The following is an 18,524-nucleotide window of genomic DNA, read 5'->3' as shown; positions in this document are numbered from 1 at the left end:
CTATCATTAAAGCCATTATATACTTTCTGGTGCAAATGATTTTAGGCCGTGTTGCAGGTCGAAACACTCCAATGCATCACGTTGGACCATTTGCTAGCATTCTATTCTGAGGTAAAAGGGTGAAGGCTCAAGTCTTGCTCCAGGATTTAAAGTCATAATCTAAACTGTTGCTACAGGGTCAATTTTAACTGCCCCGCCCCATCCAGGCTGTGCTGCAATGATTTTATGTGTAACACCCTTTGAAAACGTGAATGTGCCAAGTTGTAACATGCAGCCTGCGTGCATGTCGTTCTGAACCATGAGCATACACAGTAAATAATGAGAAAGCTTTATGGTTGTCTCGGGGCTTTCCATGGGCTGACAGTAAATATATAGCAGCTTGATAAATTTGTGGCATGCAACAGCTCGCGTGTAGAATTCGCTGACGAACAGCAGCAGAGCAGAGGCCGGAGATGCTCACTCACACCCGGGCCAGTTATCTGCGAACTGGGATGTACTTGCCAGCACTAGACACCGACAAATTTCTCTTTCCCACTAAGTGTGGGAGCCGTGCAACATGGCATTGTGTACTGGCATGAAATATGAGACATGGTGAAGGATTGACCAGCTCTGCAAGGTGCAGTAATTCCAGCATTGTCAGTTTTTCTGAAGTGTGGCTGGTTGCGCTGGTACCGAGGTTGCACACTTGTTCCCAAGGAGGTTGCTTAGATAAAGGTGGGGTGAGGTCATTTGTAGGTGAGGCTGAGGATTTAAATTCAGTGCGTTAGCGAAAGGGAGCTAATCCAGGCCAGCTAGGATGGGAGTTATGGTCAAACATGACTTGATGGGCAGCTGAGCTTTGAACAAGTTGGACTTTATGGAGGGTGTGGACGGGAGGCCAGAGGCGACCAAAGTATAAAGAAATTTTGCAATGTTGTCATCATCATTAGAAGCACCTTCCTACAGTAGAAAGATCAATTAATTTGCTAACAATGGCATGTGCCATGCCAGCATTCACCCTACACAAGATAATGCTTGGAGTAACACCATGGAAGCTGCTTGCCTCCACGTTTGTGCCAAGAACTCATGGGCAGCTGCAGCTGCGCCTCAGTCCAAAAAAGCACGTACAGAATATCAGTGGGAGAGCTAGAGCTTCACACAATGCCTCTCTTGTCTGCGCTCAGACCCAGCCAATACTGTTACCTGGAACTTTGTCCCTTGTATGCAGCCATTCAAAGACTCCATCACTAATTGCCGAATCGGGGCTGCTGGAAGATAAATTGAGCTGTGGGGTAACCTATGACTTGCTCATTAGCACCCCATGGTAATTATTCATAGTCCTCCTGTGCTTTCAACACCACGCCAGGGGGTCGTATTCAAAGACATTTGCTGTCATTACCATCGCTTCTGGCTGGACCCTGTTATGCCACCTGCTACATACAAAAAGCTGTGAATTATTCCATTAATCAGTAATAACCAATGTATTTCTGAATTAAAGAAGATCTCATAACTAATGGAAGATGTTCAGAAATGAGTTATTAAGGTCTTTCTGTGTTCCACGCCTGCTCATGGAGCATTCCATTCATGCATAATACATTAAACAAAAGTTCTTGATTTTTGAATTAATAAGGACTGTTACAAATGTGGAAGGGATTTTAACACCCCTTAATCTGTCATGAGAATTGTATCTGCCTTGATTTTCTCCAACAATTCTGTCTCTTGGAAATTTCCTTGGTGGGAATGAAGAATTACATTCACCTCTCCGTTTTGTTGCATATTAGAATGTATTGACAGTACTAAGGTGTTCTTTCCAGTTGCTATGGCTGATGGTTGTTGGCTGATGACAGGAACAAGGGCTGGGGGGCAGAAAAACTTGGCTCAGAGTCATTTGGCTGCTGCAGTGTCATTTTAGCGCTGTGTGCAATCATCTGCCATGTCTTTTAGATAGGCGGCTTCACCGAAAATGAGCCATAGCTAACTTAAATATTACAATGCATTTAAATGAAGTCTAGGACTATAATCTTGTCTGCTTAGCATGGGATTGTGCTGGGTGCCCCCTTTGCCCATCTGGGGTGAACTTCAGGGAAGCTTCATTTTCCATATCTTGTTAATATTAATTTCTGTTGCATTCTTAAGAAAGATACTTTATTCTTTTAAATTGAGATTTTTTTTCTCCTCCCAATACAAAATGTTTACGTGGAACCTGACAATAGCCGAGTGTTGCCTGCTAATTCACCGGAGAGCTGACTATAATCGAAACGTTTCCAATTCTTCAGCAGAATAGCAAGAGCTGAAAAAATAGGGGGCATACGAAAGCACTGGCAGCGGCAGTCAAAGCCACCTCCCTCCTCAATGTTTTTGCTTCCGCACAGAACTCGCTGTCCACACACATAACAAATAGGAGCGTGGCACAACTGCCCGATGTTACCGCACTGCTACATTTCCCAAAAGTAAATAATCGTTGATGGCAGAAATGTGGTCATCCTGCGGTCCACCCTTTATGTCGGTAATTGAATTGAATGTGCCAAGTTGTAATATGCCTGTCCTTCTAAACAATGGGCATGCACAATGAGCAGTGAAAAGGCTTTAAGGTGGTCTCAGGGTTTTCCATGGACTTAAAGTAAATATATAGCAGGTTGATAGTCAAAAATTTGTGTTGTGCATTACATCTACCTGGTAAAAGGTTTTTTTGGTCATTTTATTTAGCTGCTTTTAGTGCCCCGAGAAAGTTAGCACTCCTGCGCCGTAACCCCAAGCAGGAGACGGGGCGCCACTGGAAGCGCTCCCCCTCCTTCTTGGGGCGCTACAAGTGAATATTGCGGCACTACGGGCAACAGCGCCACATGCGTCGGCACATAATGCCGCGGTCCTGCAGGCCACCCCCCCCCCCCGGTTAAAGGGGAGGGGCCTAGCATTGCACACACCGGGGCCCTGCTGGACCACCAGGGAGCGGAGTGCCAGGAAAACAGCCCAGCACTCAAGAGGAGTGCCGAGCTGAGCTATCGTGGCCGGCACCCCGAAGAAAAAAGAGGAAGGGGGCAGGTGCTGGCAGTCGGCCCAAAAGAAATGGCCACCTGACACCTGCCCTTTAACTTGCGCCACTGCCGCTACAAAAACGCCACCTTGACCCTGTCGGACATATCGACCGGAGATTGGTCAGGGGGCACAACCGAACTTCATGGCTGGGGTGCGAGCGGCACACTGCGCATGGTGATGACATCATCGCTGGCGGTGCGGGGCGCTACCACCGCCGCTAACCTCCCGCTGAATTTCGCAGGAGGTGTTAGCGACGCCACACCCGGGCGCTAGGAGTTTTGCCCCCCGGGGGTGCTAACGGGAGGTGCAAAGCAACCCAATTTTTCCCCCATTGAGTGGTGCATACAGTGTTGACCCTGGTTGCCACCTCCTGTCAGGCATACTGTACTGCTCTCCTCTGGGGAGGGTGCTATGGAGTATCAAATAGGATAGCCATCACATCCAGCTCACACTCACTTTGGCAGCCATCAAATAGCAGTTTGGATGTGTGGCACTGCTTCATCACTTGGTCAGATACTCCGTTCCATGCCTTCATATTTATTTTACCTTCCTTGGGTTTTGCCAGCCACTTTTTCTGCCCCAGACAGCCTTTGAAAGGCTGAAAAATACATTTCAATGCGTCCAGTGAGTGGTTGGTCAATCAATGGAACAGGCTCCCTATGGAGAAAGTAAAGCAGTTAGTATTGATTCATTCAGATGCAAATTAAATATATTTCTTTCATAAAATAACATTTTGGGATGCAGTATATGAGTAATTTGAGACATAACATGTGGCAAGTGTAGCATGCTGGGAGGAGCAGGTGACTTTGGATCTATGCTTCCCAAAGCTCTCCACCCCTGGGGTTTTCCTCGCCTCGTGTCTGGGCCTATTTGAACCAATTGATAGGGATTGATTGCCGTGATTAGTCACAACTTCATTATTGTTTTATCATGACATTACCAGGATGGTAGAAGATGAACGAGATGGACCTTGGTCTTTTCTTGTCTATCAGTTCTTCTATTCCCATGTTTCAGCCTTTCGAAAAGCTAAAGCCATTTTCTTTGCTTTATGTAGCCACTTCCTTTAAATGGCCCTTCCCTTTAAATTATGGCTGCAGCCCTTTAAGGGAAGTAAAATGCATTATTACATCCTCCGTTTCAAACGTGTCTCACCTCCAAATATACAAGCTGTTTTACATTGTTTTCTATTAATACCGAGTCACAGAGCTAAAACTTGCTCCTCGCTCCATGACTCACGGAGGCAACATGTCCTGTTTTGGGGAGAAACTCAGTGGAAAAAATGTTTGTCAGCACTGTTAAGAGGATTTTCAAAATGGGGGAAGTTAAAGATATCTGAGCCCCGATTTTAACTCGGAGTGCAAATCGGGCAGGCGGGCAACGGCGGGGTGAGTGGAAAGCCCCAAAGACATTGTCAGCATGAGGCCCGAGCAATTTAAACGCCCGGGCCTCATCTCAGTATGATTGATGGGCTGCTCAACCTATCGTGTTGGGAAACTTTGTGCACGCAATTTCCAACGGATCTCCCGAGGCCTACTTAAAGCGAGGTTGCATTCGCTGAAGACAGATTGCATTCCAAGACTGTGCACAATTCTTCTTGGATTACGGAGTCACAGAGCTTCTCCCAGGTTTTCTGATGACTCCCTGGAGATCTTCATGGAGGAGGTTAGGGCAAGGAGGGAGGTCCTGTTCCCCAGCATCCGCAGGAGCATCCCTGGGGTCACTATTCAGCAGGCCTGGATAGAGGTGGCTGACTGGGCCAGTGCCAGGAGTATCACCCCCAGAACCTGGCTTCAGTGTAGGAAGGGGTTCAATAACCTCAAGAGCAGCAAGGGTGAGTACAGCTCTTCATCTCTCTCAACAACATCTGACAACACTCCTTTCACCCCCTCCCACAACACTCTCAACAATTCTCTCCCCTCCATCACATCCTTCAACATACAATCACAAGGCCACACTACCACACCTCACTCTCATTCCAACCACTCATCTCTTCCTTTCCTCTCTTCACACCACACACTAACACCATTCTCTTCTCACACCCTAGCACTTGCACAAACATCAACTCCTCACAACACACCCTCATCGCTTCACATTGCACACATTTGGCTTTACATACATCAGCTCCTCATCATCATTCCATGTTGCTTCTTCTCCAGTACTCACCGTGTGCATAAGCCCTACACATCTCCATTTACCTTTTCAACAGCCACTCACTAACTCTCGCCCTCTCTTTCTGCAGGACAAGACAGCACATAATGCGAGGGAAAGGAGCAAAACCACGGGAGGAGTACACAGCATCATAGCAATCACCGAAGTGGAGCATGAAGCCCTGAATGTTACTGGCCCAGGTAGAGCCCTGAGCATCTGGGAATATGAGGCGTGCGGTTTATCTGAGCAGGGTGTCAGCATATCTTCATTCACCTCAGCTACAAATTCAGCAACATTCACAACTTCAAGCTACATTCTCAAAAGTGTCACCTGCTAATCTCCAGCCTCTCAGTGCCATCCGAACACTGTCCCTTTTCTCTTTCCTCTAAGTCTTTTTTAGCAGCAAGTGCTTCATGAAGAAGTCACCTCAGAGGAGAACAATCCTCTTGAAGATGCACATTCAGGCGTTCCTTCCCTCCCAAACAGCAGCACAGACATTGGCACGCTGTGTGGGTTGGATAGTAAAGCAATGGGGTGATGAAATACCCAGCACGAGTGAGCAGCAGGAGCTACTACTGGCAGGGACAGCCCAGGAGAGAGCTCACCAGAGGGCGGTCCTCTCCCAGCTCTGCTGAGCAGGACACAGATGAGGACTTCCGGTGCTCAGCCATGAAAAGAAAACTGCTTGCCTCTCACAGAAGTTATACCAGGTATTGGAAGGCCTGACGAGGAGTTTCAGCACTATGGCTGAAAGTGTGGAGGAGTTCACTTCCAGCCTGTGGGGTGTCATCTTGCATAGCAACAGCACACTGCAGTGTACCTTGCAGAGTGTGGCCACCTCCAGGGAGGCTGTAGTCTGGCCCTCACAAAGGGAGTCAATGTCTCCAGCCTTTGCAGCTTTGGTGGAAGCTCAACTGGCTGCCACGCAGTCTCTGGGCTGAAACCTTTGCTCCACCTCACAGAGACAGACATCCGCCAGGGAGAAATTGGTGGAGCAATAGGATAGGGGCTTTAACGGAGTCATTCATCTTCTGCAGTCTGCCCTCCCACAGATTTGTGACTGTGATGACCCCAGCTCCACAGGAGTGGCAGTGGCGAGATGGGAACAGTACCCGTTGCCCACTCTCAGGAGGTCTGATGCTTTGCCACCACCTCAACCAATACCCGTCATGCTGCCAGCAAGTCAGTTGGGCCAGACTTCCCCGGCAGCGGCTGAGATGCTGCAGTCTGCAGCCAGGTCCTCACAGGCTCAAGCACCCTGAAGTCACTGACCACGAGCACCTCAAGAGTCCCCATACGAGTAACATCAGCCCACCACCAGCTTTGCTGAGGCTTCTAGGGGAGCACATCATAGGAATCATAGAGGTAAAAAGAAAAGAAAGACTTGCATTTACGTAACATCTTTCACAACCTCAGGATGTCCCAAAGCACTTTACAGCCAATGAAATACTTTTTGATCACTGTTGTAATGTTAGGAAACCTTTAAATAAGAAACGCACTATGGGTTGACAATTGAGTGAGAAATGACTGGATGGCAATTGTTGTATTGCAAATCACCTTTATCACATTTGGCACTTTGGTCTGCATTGTTTTTTTTAGTAGCTTTTGAGTCTGCATTGTCAGTATGTCTTCGATATAGAAGCTGGCTGAATGATTTCAATATTGGCCTAGAAATTTGTTATAGCCAAGGAATGGGCGGTGTCAGTAGAAAAGTTGGAGAATTAGCGCCCTGCTCAATAATATGATTGGAGCCCTAAATCAAGTCTTAAAACCCAAGCTCATTGGCGTTACACGGTGGACTAATATTGGGTGCAGTCTAATTGCAACTCATCATTGTCACAGGCTTTTTTCAGTATTTAAAGGGGAGGTTCATTGATACTGCAGCATCTCATTCTCAGCATTACTGGCTGTGCAGTTGCCTCTGCAAGCAGAAGGAGAAGGTGCCGGAGGACTGAGCCAGGTCTGCTGTTCCCACACCCCAGGGAGAGAGCCCGCAGATTCTGCGGTGAAGCATTGGAGGCATTGGTTTTCGCTGTGGAGAGACGGAGGGCGGTGCTCTACCCGGCAAGTGGCAGGTGACCCGCGTCACAAGCCTTCCACACCATGTGGAGGGAGGTAACGCAGCACATCTCAGGCAGCACTGTGATCCCCAGGACCCACGCACAGTGCAGGAAGAAATTTAACAACCTCACTCGGGTGGTCAGGGTGAGTGAATGCTTCAACAAATGCTACACACCACCATCTGTACCACAATCTTCACACACTGCCCAAAGCACCACATCCCAGAACTCACCCACCAACAATCTCTACCTACCAACATTCACACCCGCATCTCACACCTTGCACACAATGACAGCTATTCAACTCTGGCAGGCACATCACCCAAACACATGATCAGCCATGATCTCATTGAATGGCGGAGCAGGCTCGAGGGGCCGAATGGTCTACTTCTGCTCCTATCTTCTATGTTTCTATAGCTCCACTCACTCACACACTTTCCTCTCTCTTGCAGGCCAAGGTGGCTCACAACAGAGGGGAGTAAGAGCGCACAGGCAGGGGACAAGCCGACACTGAACCAGTGTCTGCGCTGGAGAATCAAGTGCTGCAAATCATTGGGTGCCAGGTGGTGGGCTCCATGGCCACCGGCGATGTTGACCCCCTTGGGGACAACAACGGTATGTCCATTCCTACACCGTCTTCTCACATCCCACTTCCCCTTCACCCCACAAGCATTTTGCACTTTCCAGCGAATCATGCTGTATGCATGCATTTCTCTCTTCCTGCCCCCCTCCCCTCACCTTAACCAGACCCTTGTGCCTTTATGCTTTCAGATAATCAGCAAGCACCTGAGCAGCCTGTCCCTGAGGGCACGGTAGAGAGCGAGGCGGGAGAAGAGGAGGAGGAAGAACACACCGCGTCACTGCATGTCTCACCCGCAGGCACCAGCTCAGTTACTGGCACTACGCATTCTTTAGAGGCTAGCATAATAGTGGGATCTGCACAGGGTGTGGCATTGGGGACAAGTGGGCTGCAGGTAGACCGGCAGAAAGGGTAGCTCGGGGGCCATCTCCCCGGAAGGCGAATTTGCACGTGATTTCTGCTGCACAGGACTCAAATGAGGACCTCGATGAGGAGGTCTTTAGAGGAAGGGTGATGGGCATGCACACGGAGATGATAGGTGCAATGGCAAGGGTGCCCGAGAGCCTCTCGGCAATGGTAAGGAGAGTGGAGGAATCCGCCTCCAACATTGCACAAGGCTCTGCGCACACCATGGAACCTATTATTTCCAGTCTGCAAAGGATGGTAGACTCCCAGAGAGATCGTGGCGACCCAAACCTCATGCCATGTGTAATGGGCGATCTGGCAGCTTCATTTGCAGCACAAGTGGAAGCGACGCAATGTTTTAGTGCTGCAATGCAGTCTATGCTTGGTGGCATCCAATCTCAGACTGCTCTCTCATGCCGTCTCAGCTTGATGCCTCACAAGCTCTGACTGCTGCCATCGTGACTGGGTCTACCACCAACAACCGGGGCTTTCATGGTGTCGCAGCAGGCCAGCGACCTGTGCTCCAGCAGATTGCTGAGGTGCTGCCCGGGGGAGTGGCAGTGGGTCAGTGGAGCAGGAACCTGCTATTCGCTCTCAGGATGACAGCATTCCTGCTCCCATCACTGCCACTCCACCATTGCCCTTCTCGCTGCCTGTCATCCAGCTAGCTTAGACTGCTTCCGCCCGTGCTGAGGTGGTGCAGTCTACAGCCAGGCCTCCCAGGGCCAGAGCTGGTCGAGGGCATCCTGCAAGGCCATCTGAAGTCTCCTGCAAGGACACTCAGCACACTTCCACCAGCCCTGCTGCAGCCACTGGGCCAACAGTGTGTAGGAGCTGGGCCAACAGTGTGTAGGAGCACTAGAGTAGGCAAAGGCACAGTAACGAGAGGCACTAAGGGATTGCACAAGGGTGAAAGGTAAATATTTTTGGCGTAAATATGTGTCCACTACTTTTTGATAAATTTATTTCTTCACTTACCAGTCTTTAGTGGTATGTCTCATTTCAGCTTTGCGCTGTGATATGGCCTGTGACAGGGATGGAATGATGGGGATATGGTGAGCAATGGGGATCTGGGGTTTAAGTGTTCCTGGTGTGAGGCTGGAGGTCTGTTTAGAGGAGGTGGCAGAATTCTGTGACCACCACCTTGGTAAAGTGCAGCCGTCTAATACACTGCTCCTCGCTTCATTGAAGGTAGGAAAAGTGCCCTTGGAATACAGTCGGAGGGTAAGGCCTCCTAGTGAGAGCCCTGATGTCCCTCCTCATCTCTCTGTGCACATGTTCCCGTATTTCTTGCTGCCTACACTCCTTCCGCCGTAGATCCTGGAGAGCGAGGTGACATGCCAGTACAGCCCCCATTAAGGTTATCAAGTGTAGCAGTTTGAATCTTTGAAGAATGAATGTAGCTACGTTTTAGTTACCAGGAGACTCCTGATACAAAAGAACCTACAAATTACTGAATGAAACTGTTGCAATGGATGAAACTAACAAAAAACACTGAAACTGCACTAACCAGACATCTGCGAGTGATTACTGATGATCCCTTTAAATAGCATCCTTGGAGCCGGCTTCCTGGTGCTGCACACCAGCTCTCCCTGTCAGTGTTTACCCAGGCAATGAGGTAATTGTCGAGAATCAATTTTGCAAATCGGGCGGTCAGCAACACTCACTGACATCACGATCTACCTGTCATTGATGTTCCTGGTGATACCTCTTACCGGCGGCACTACGGGGGGGCCAGATTTGGCGTGTGGCGCTGGATTTGTCTCGCCCCGGCGATACTGGTCGAGCGCCCCATCTACTGGCACTAACGGGAGGTGCTAAGGGGTTGAATTTCCCCCCCAAAGTTCTTTAATGTAGTATTAGTGGTGAAAGAGGTATCAAGAACTGTTAATGCAGATGGGCTTTGTATAAGTTTTCAGGGCAGGAGAATGAGCTGGTCAGCAGAACAGCTGAGCATTTAGCTGATCACTCACATCTCTTGCTGTAAGCTGTTAAGGTCGCCCTCCTTTTTCTTCTGCTTCTTCACCTTCGCCTGGTATTCCTTGGCCGATGAAGACTGCTGCTGTTGCTCTTCCTGCTCCAAATTCAGGCCTCTCTGTTTGGCAAGGGCACAGCACACCGCTATCATGTGGGAGACTCTTTCCGGGGCATAGTGCAGGGAGCCTCCGGACCTGAACCTCTGTTTAGCAGCCCTTTGCTGGTGGTTCTCTGCCTTTGATTATGCCTGTGTTGCTCAGGCGTGGTGAGGTTGTGGAGAAACCAGCCACTGCAGCAATTTCTCGAGCATTCTCTTGTTGACTGTTGAGGCCAACGCAGAAAGAGCTGGTTAGTCCTGATGAACTGGGCATTGGTGACCTGCTTAATGTAGTTGTGTACTGCAGGCTGGGAGATGCGGGTGACGTTCAATGTAGCAGACTGGAAGGAGCCAGTGGCGAAGAAGTTAAGGACTGTGGTGAGTTTGACAGCCTCTGGCAAAGCATGGCCCCCTGGTCCAGCAGGCAGCAGGTCCTGTTGCAGGAGACTACAGAGGTCTACAACAGCCTGTCTGGAGAAGGGCAGCCTTCTGATGCACTGCTCTTCACATAGATCCAAGAAAGTGACTCTGGACCTGTACAACCTGTACACCCTGTGAGCTGGGTATGGTATCTTATGAACAGCACCCCTCACCTGGTGTGTTCCAACAGGCACAGCTGCTGCTCCTTTTCCGCCAACTGTTTCTCCATCCAAATGAAACTGGCAATAAAGAAACCCATGATAAGCTGATAAAACTTACCTGAGGCTAAGGTGAAAAGTATCAGAAAGAAGCAACCTGAATGCTGGACACTCACTCTCCTGGCAATCACACAGCACAAAAAACCTATGATCCATTGACCTGTCGGTGAATGCCCCTTCAAATACTTCTTCATTACCTCTGAGGGACTGATCCTGGTAGGTTTACTGGTGGGTTAGGCACCTGGCGGGACTTCTGCGATTTCGCGTAAAAATGGCACTGGGGTCCTAATTGGGTGAAAGAATCCTGATTTCATGTGTTCATGAGGCTCCCAGCTGGCTTACTAAACTGTGCGGTTAAGGTGGCGGCAAGTGGGAGCAGGTCGGGACTCTAGCGCTAATTTAACCACCTGCCCATCAGTGTTCCCTCTAAGCTGTGCGAGTGCGCAGCTGTGCAGTAATCTGCAAGGTCCCACGCAGGCCGCTCACATGCTTTTCCATTGGAAATACTGCACAGGCGCAGAAATGGAAAAGGAACCGCGCATTGAAATAAACAGGCCACGCACAACAAAGCGCAGCTTAGAGGGAACATTGCTGCCCGTCCCTTCCCATCAGGAGCAAAATCATCCCTCTGGTGTTCAAAGCTGTGTAGCTGAATAAAGTGACGGGTTAATTTGTCAATGTATACAGTGTGGATAAGTGGACACAAAGGTAATTACTGTTAAAGGCAAATACTTAATTGTTGATCAGTGCTGGCATTTATCATTTTGAATCATTACTTCTGAAAATATTATAATTCCACAGTTCTTCCTCAAAGCTCTGTGTAGTGTTCATTTTGTACAGCAAACAGTGGAGCAGACTTACTGGAGTAATATCAGAAACAAATCCCTTTGGAGCATATCCATTTCTTAATATTGGTGTCAGCAGGATTGGCCTGTTCAGCTACGCAATTATTTACTTTAGTTAAAAAAAAAAGACAGCTCAATATTTGAGCAGTTTCATGAGTATCTCCTCTCCAAATGTAAAAGCTGTTTTATGCTGTGTCAGCTTGGCTCTGAGGTAGCACTTTTATCTCTAGGTCAGATGGTTGTGGGTTCAAGTTCAACTCCAGGACCTGAGCACATACTTTAGCCTGCCACTTCAGTGCAGTACTGCAAAAGCACTCTATCGTTGGAGGTGCTGTCTTTGGATGAGATGTTAAACCAAGGCCCTGTTTGCCTGTGCGGATGGATGTAAAAGACATGGCAGGGGAGTTCTCCTGATTTCCTGGCCAACATTTATCCCTCAACCAACACCACCAAAAACACATTAACTGGTCGTTTATCTCATTGCTGCTTTGTGGGATCACACTGGGCATAAACTGACTGCCGTGTTTGCCTACATAACAAAGAGTGAATACATTTCAAAAGTAATTCAATGGCTGTGAAGCACTTTGGGATGTCCTGAGGATATGGACGGCACTATATAAATGCAAATTCATTCTTTCTTTGCCGAGAATTGGGCTCCAAGTGGATCCCCGTGGATTCCACATCAAGCGTGTCTGCTTCACTGTTTTCAAAATGCAGTGCAAGACACACACAAACGGCAAAGGAGATCCTTCATGACTCTAGTTGTAAAAGGAATATTTTCGCCCTTGTTCTCAGTTGGGTCTTCCCCACTCCCTGCAACACTGATAGTCAAGCAGGCCAGCTGGCACCTCACTGTCAGGGTTCCCCCAGTGCCATTGTGAAACTGGTCACCAAGGAAGTGTACAACAGCTGGTCAGGAGTGAGACTCCTTTTGGGGGGGAGCACCTGGTCTTCGCTCGGTGCTCAGAATTCAGGAGCGTGACGTGTCGCAGCATAAGCCTGTGCTCCAGTGTGCTATTTCACCGCACCTCAGAGTTCCGACAGAGTGCTCAACTGCATCACTTTTGAATATTCAGGGTAAATACTTATTATTGATAGCACTTACCTCTACAGCTACCCAGGGTGGCATTTGCCTTGTGGGCGGGGGTGTGCCCATGCTCAGGTATGTTTTGGGGGCCCCTACAATTCACTAGACAATGATACTAAATACTACCCACTTAATCTGGTGTCAACTCCACACATGTACAATTGTTAAAAGGCATGTTTGCAATAGGAAATATAAAACACACTTAATTCTTGGATGCATTCAAGAGGAAGCTAGATAAGTACACGAGGGAGATGGGAATAAAAGGATGTGCTGTTAGTAGGGTGGGAGGAGGCTCGTGTGGAGCATTAACACTGACGTAGACCAGTTGGGTCAAATGGCCTATTTCTAAGCCGTGCATTCAATGTAATTTCATGTAATTCTATGTAAAAATAGTTGACAAAATTATAAGATAGATAACACTAGAGTAAATGACATTGAAGGAGTATAAAGGCCTTGAAACATCAATGTTATTTCAGTGTATGTGCCATTTGACAACTCAGAAACGAACTATTCGAGCTTTAGCTGCAGTGAAGTCTCGTATAATATCTGAGTAGTCGAGTGGTACTTACAGTTCGTAAGAACTGAATTTCGTCTTCTTCTCCCACCTCAGCCATGACTCAGCTAAATTAGCTGTCATCACCCCTCTCCTCAAAAACCCTTGACCCCTCTGTCCTTGCAAACTACTGCCTCATCTCCAACCTCCTTTTCCTTTCAAGTCCGTGAACGTGCTGTCGCCTCCCAAATCTGTGTCCATGTTTCCCGGAACTCCACGTTTGAATCCCTCCAATCAGGTTTCTGCCACTGCCACAGTACCGAAACAGGTCTTATTAAAGTCACAAATGACATCCTATGTGACTGTGACAGTGGTAAACTATCCCTTCTCGTCCTTCTCGAACTATCTGCAGGCTTTGACACGGTTGACCATACCATCCTTCTCCAACGCTTCTCCTCCGTCGTCCAGCTGGGTGGGATGGTACTAGCCTTGTTTCATTCTTATCTATCCAGTCATAGGCAGAGACTCACTTGCAATGGCTTCTCTTCCTGCTCCCACACATTTAGCTCTGGAGTCTCCCAAGTTCTCATCGGCGGCATCATCCGAAAACACAGCGACAGTTTCCACATGTACGCTGATGACACCCAGCTCTACCTCATCACCACCTCTCTCAACCCCTCCACTCTCTCTAAATTGTCAGACTGCTTGTCCGACATCCAGTTCTGGATGAGCAGAAATTTCCTCCAACAAAATATTGGGAAGACCGAAGCCATTGTCTTCGGTCCCCGCCACAAACTCCATTCCTTAGCCACCAACTTTATCCCTCTCCCTGGTATCTGTCTGAGGCTGAACCAGACTGTTCGCAACCTTGGTGTTGTATTTGACCCTGAGATGCGCTTCCGACCACATATCCGTGCTATCAATAAGACCAGCTACTTCCACCTCCGTAACATCGCCCGTCTCCGCCCCTGCCTCAGCTCATCTGCTGCTGAAACTCTCACCCATGCCTTTGTTACCTCTAGACTTGACTATTTCAATGCACTTCTGGCCGGCCTCCCACATTCCACCCTACGTAAACTTAAGCTCAGCCAAAACTTGACTGCCCATATCCTAACTCGTACCAAGTTCTGTTCACCCATTACCCCTGTACTCACTGACCTACATTGGCTCCTGGTTGAGCAACGCCTCAATTTTAAAATTCTCATCCTTGTTTTCAAATCCCTCCATGGCCTCGCCCCTCCCTATCTCTGTAACCTCTTCCAGCCCTCTGAGATATCTGCGCTCCTCCAATTCTGGCCTCTTGCGCATCCCTGATTTTAATCGCTCCACCTTTGCCGACCATGCCTTCAACTGCCATATTCGCTGGTATTCCCTCCCTAAACTTCTCCACCTCTTTACCTCTCTCATCCTTTAAGACGCTCCTTAAAACCTACCTCTTTGACCAAGCTGTTGGTCACCTGCCCTAATATCTCCTGATGTGGCTCGGTATCAAATTTTGTTTGATAACGCTCCCGTGAAGCACCTTGGGACCTTTTACTATGTTAAAGGTGCTATATAAATGGAAGTTGTTGTTGTTGTTATTGACTGTGGGAGAGGTGAGAAGGTGAGTGCTGAGGTTGGAGTCCGCTCAGACTGTCTCCTGGATTACGACTCTTATTGTAGGAGAGTTGCAAATCTTCAATGCTCCCTCTCTCTCTTCTCAGTAAGTAAAATAGGCCTTCATTGTCTAATCATCTGTGTAAGTTATAAAAATGGCCTTTTTTCACCCAAGCACTATAGGACAGTAGCAAGCATACAGTTGTCTCCTTCCTGCATTTGCTGTTTATCCTGTTAGTGCCAGATCTGAGCTAAGCTTTAGATGGCATGTATTTTCAATCTTCCTCTCCTCTGCCTCTTTCACCCTTCCATGCTCTCTTGCTCAGCTGTGCGACCCTCCCCATCTCGCCCTCCCTCGTGTTTTCATTCCCTGTCTTCTAGTTGCTCTCTCTTTCTGATTAGAAAGGGCTGGTCTCTCTCTGCTCTTCCTTGTTTCCAGCTCTCTCTGTGTGACTGGGAGACATTGCATAATCGCTCCTGCCTGCCTCCAGCTCTGTGTGAATGTGAGTGTCTCCTCCTCGTTAGATCTGGCTCTCTCTCTCTTTCTGAGTGGAAGGCACTGTCAGTGAGCAGGAGCCTCACTCCCCAGCCCCCATCCTTCCCCCCCAACCCCAACTGTGCCTCCATCTGTCTCTCACTTGCTCAACACAGCTGTGCATCTTTGATAGAGAATTTCACATCGCCCAGGAAAATGCCCGTTATGAAATGATTATTAGTGCCTCAAAATACCTTTTTCTCAGCTATTACCATTGCGTTGGTCTTGTTTCACTGACAGGCTCAGGTCCCCTGCAATTGCACGGGTTGCACAGTCCTAATGCTGCCTCTGCAGTTACCTTCTCCAATGGATGAGTAGAGAGGCAGTTATAAAGCGTGAGAGAGAAGCTGCAACAATCATCCCAAGCCCAGTGATTAAGTTATCTTTTACCCACACTCTACCACTTTTCCAAATTCTGCACTCAGAAGTTTACATACATACATTCTGTGAAGTCAGCGTTCAGTTTCATCATTTGCTACTTGGAAAAGAGTACATTGGGACACTGAGATTGTTGGCAGGATTGTGTGTACGCTGGGGTGCAATGGGCTGTTTGCTCCCTGGAGTTTCGGCTGAGCCCAGGGGAGGTCATTATGTAGGCCCTGTCTCTGTGAAATAGCGATCTTGGATGTAAAATCTTTGTCCATTACTGGAATGGGTGGTCCATTGTTAACTTGTTTTTCTTCCTATGTTGGTTCGCGTGGAACATTTTCCGGATGTTGGGAAGGTAGAGGTTACATCATGCTGGCCACCAGGAGGGTTAACAGGTCACGTTCTGAGCTACAGCCAGAGGGCATGCATAAACTGTTCTGATTGGCACCTGGTGCGTAGGTGCTTTTGCTACATCAAGGATTGCCTTCACCACATAAAATGAGAATAATGTTCGTGATCAATGGAGTACAAGTCAGAAGATGTCATGCTGAAACTGTGCAGTGGTCTGCCCAGAATACAATTTGAGTATTGTGTCAAGTTTTAATTACCAAGATGTAGCAAGACATTCAGGCCCTAGAAGTAGTGAAAAGAACTACGAGGCTGATCTCTAGCATTCAGAGTCTGACTTCTAAGGAAAGACTGGGAAAACACGTTCTTTTCCCATGAAAGGAGATTACTGAGGATAGATCTCATGGAGTTATATAAGACAGTAAATGGAATTGAAAGGATAAATCCAAAACACTACTTCAAGTTAGGCTGTTGCAGCAGGACAAGGGAGGTGGAGAGGGAACACAAGTTTGAAATAGCAAAAGAGAAATTTATAAGAACATAAGAAATAGGAGCAGGAGTAGGCCATTTGGCCCCTCTAGCCTGCTCTGCCATTCAGTAAGATCATGGCTGATGTTCTACCTCAAGAATTAGTATGGGTGGAGATAAGGAATAACAAGGGGCAGAAAACACTGGTGGGAGTAGTATATAGGCCCCCTAACAGTAGCTATACCGTTGGACAGAATATTAATCAAGAAATAGTAGGAGCTTGCAAAAAAGGTAATGCAATAATCTTGGGGGACTTTAATCTTCATATAGACTGGACAAATCAAATTGGAAAAGGTAGTCTGGAGGACAAGTTCATGGAATGTATTCAGGACAGTTTCCTAGAATAATATGTCATGGAACCAACCAGGGAACAGGCTATTTTAGATCTTGTATTGTGTATTGAGAGAGGTTTAATTAGCAATCTCATAGTAAAGGATCCTCTAGGGCAGAGTGATCATAATATGATAGAATTTCACATTAAGTTTGAGAGTGACTTGCCTAAGTCCGAAAGTAGAGTCTTAAACTTAAATAAAGCCAATTACATAGGTATGAGGGGTGAGTTGGCTAAGGTAGATTGGAAAAATAGATTAAAAGGTATGGCGGTAGATAAGCAGTGGCTAGCATTTAAAGAAATATTTCATAAATCTCAACAAAAATACATTTAATTGAGAAACAAAAACTCCACGGGAAAAATTATCCATCCATGGCTAACTAAAGAAGTTAAGGATAGCATTAGATTGAAAGAAGAAGCTTATAATGTTGCAAATAATAATAGTAAGCCTGAGGACTGGGAGAGTTTCAGAAACCAGCAAAGGTTGACCAAAAAATTGATAAAAAGGGAAAAAATAGAATATGAGAGAAAACTAGCAAGAAATATAAAAGCAGATTGTAAGAGCTTCTACAAGTATGTAAAAAGGAAGAGAGTAGCAAAAGTAAACATTGGTCCCTTAGAGGCTGAGACAGGAGAAATTATTATGGGGAATAAGGAAATGGCAGAAACGTTCAAGAAATATTTTGTATCTGTCTTCACAGTAGAAGACACAAAAAGCATACCAAAAATGGTGGGGAACCAAGGGTCCAATGAGGGTGAGGAACTTAACGTAATTAATATAAGTAGAGAAAAAGTACTAGAGAAACTAATAGGACTAAAAGCCGACAAATCCCATGGACCTGATGGCCTACATCCTAGGGTTCTAAAAGAGGTGGCTGAAGAGATAGTGGATGCATTGGTTTTGATCTTCCAAAATTCCCTAGATTCTCGAATGGTCCCAGCGGATTGGAAGGTTGCAAATATAACACCGCTATTCAAGAAAGGAGGGAGAGAAAAAACAGGGAACTCAGCCCAGTTAGCCTGATATCAGTCGTTGGGAAAATGCTGGAATCCATTGTCAAGGAAGTGATATCAGGGCACTTAGAAAATCATAACATGATTAGGCAGTCAGCATGGTTTTATGAAAGAGAAATCATGTTTGACAAATTTATTAGAGTTTTTTGAGTATGTAACTAGCAGGGTAGATAAAAGAGAACCAGTGGATGTAGTATATTTGAATTTCCAAAAGGCATTCGATAAAGTGCCACATAAAAGGTTATTACATAAGATTAGAGCTCATGGGGTTGGGGGTAATATAGTAGCATGGATAGAGGATTGGTTAATGGACAGAAAACAGAGAGTAGGGATAAATGGATCTTTTTCAGGTTGGCAGGCTTTAACTAGTGGGGTGCTGCAAGGATCAGTTTTGGGGCTTCAGCTATTTACAATCTATATTAATGACCTAGATGAAGTGACCGAGTGTAATGTATCCA

The 18,524-nt window shown here is 47.1% G+C and overlaps 1 protein-coding gene and 1 pseudogene across 1 annotated transcript in view; both read left to right on the top strand.

Annotated features, from left to right (window-relative positions):
* The window catches only part of LOC147112884 (uncharacterized), a 333,934-nt gene that overhangs the window by 79,070 nt on the left and 236,340 nt on the right, over positions 1-18,524 (top strand). The window lies entirely within an intron of this gene.
* LOC147112886 (uncharacterized) lies at positions 5,616-6,425 on the top strand (annotated as a pseudogene).

The sequence above is a fragment of the Somniosus microcephalus genome, chromosome 9, assembly GCF_052327205.1.
Source record: "Somniosus microcephalus isolate GS21.2 chromosome 9, FLI_Smic_1.0, whole genome shotgun sequence".
Lineage (NCBI taxonomy): Eukaryota > Metazoa > Chordata > Chondrichthyes > Squaliformes > Somniosidae > Somniosus > Somniosus microcephalus.
The sequence above is the reverse complement of the archived record's forward strand: the minus strand, read 5'-3'. Positions and strand labels throughout refer to the sequence as shown.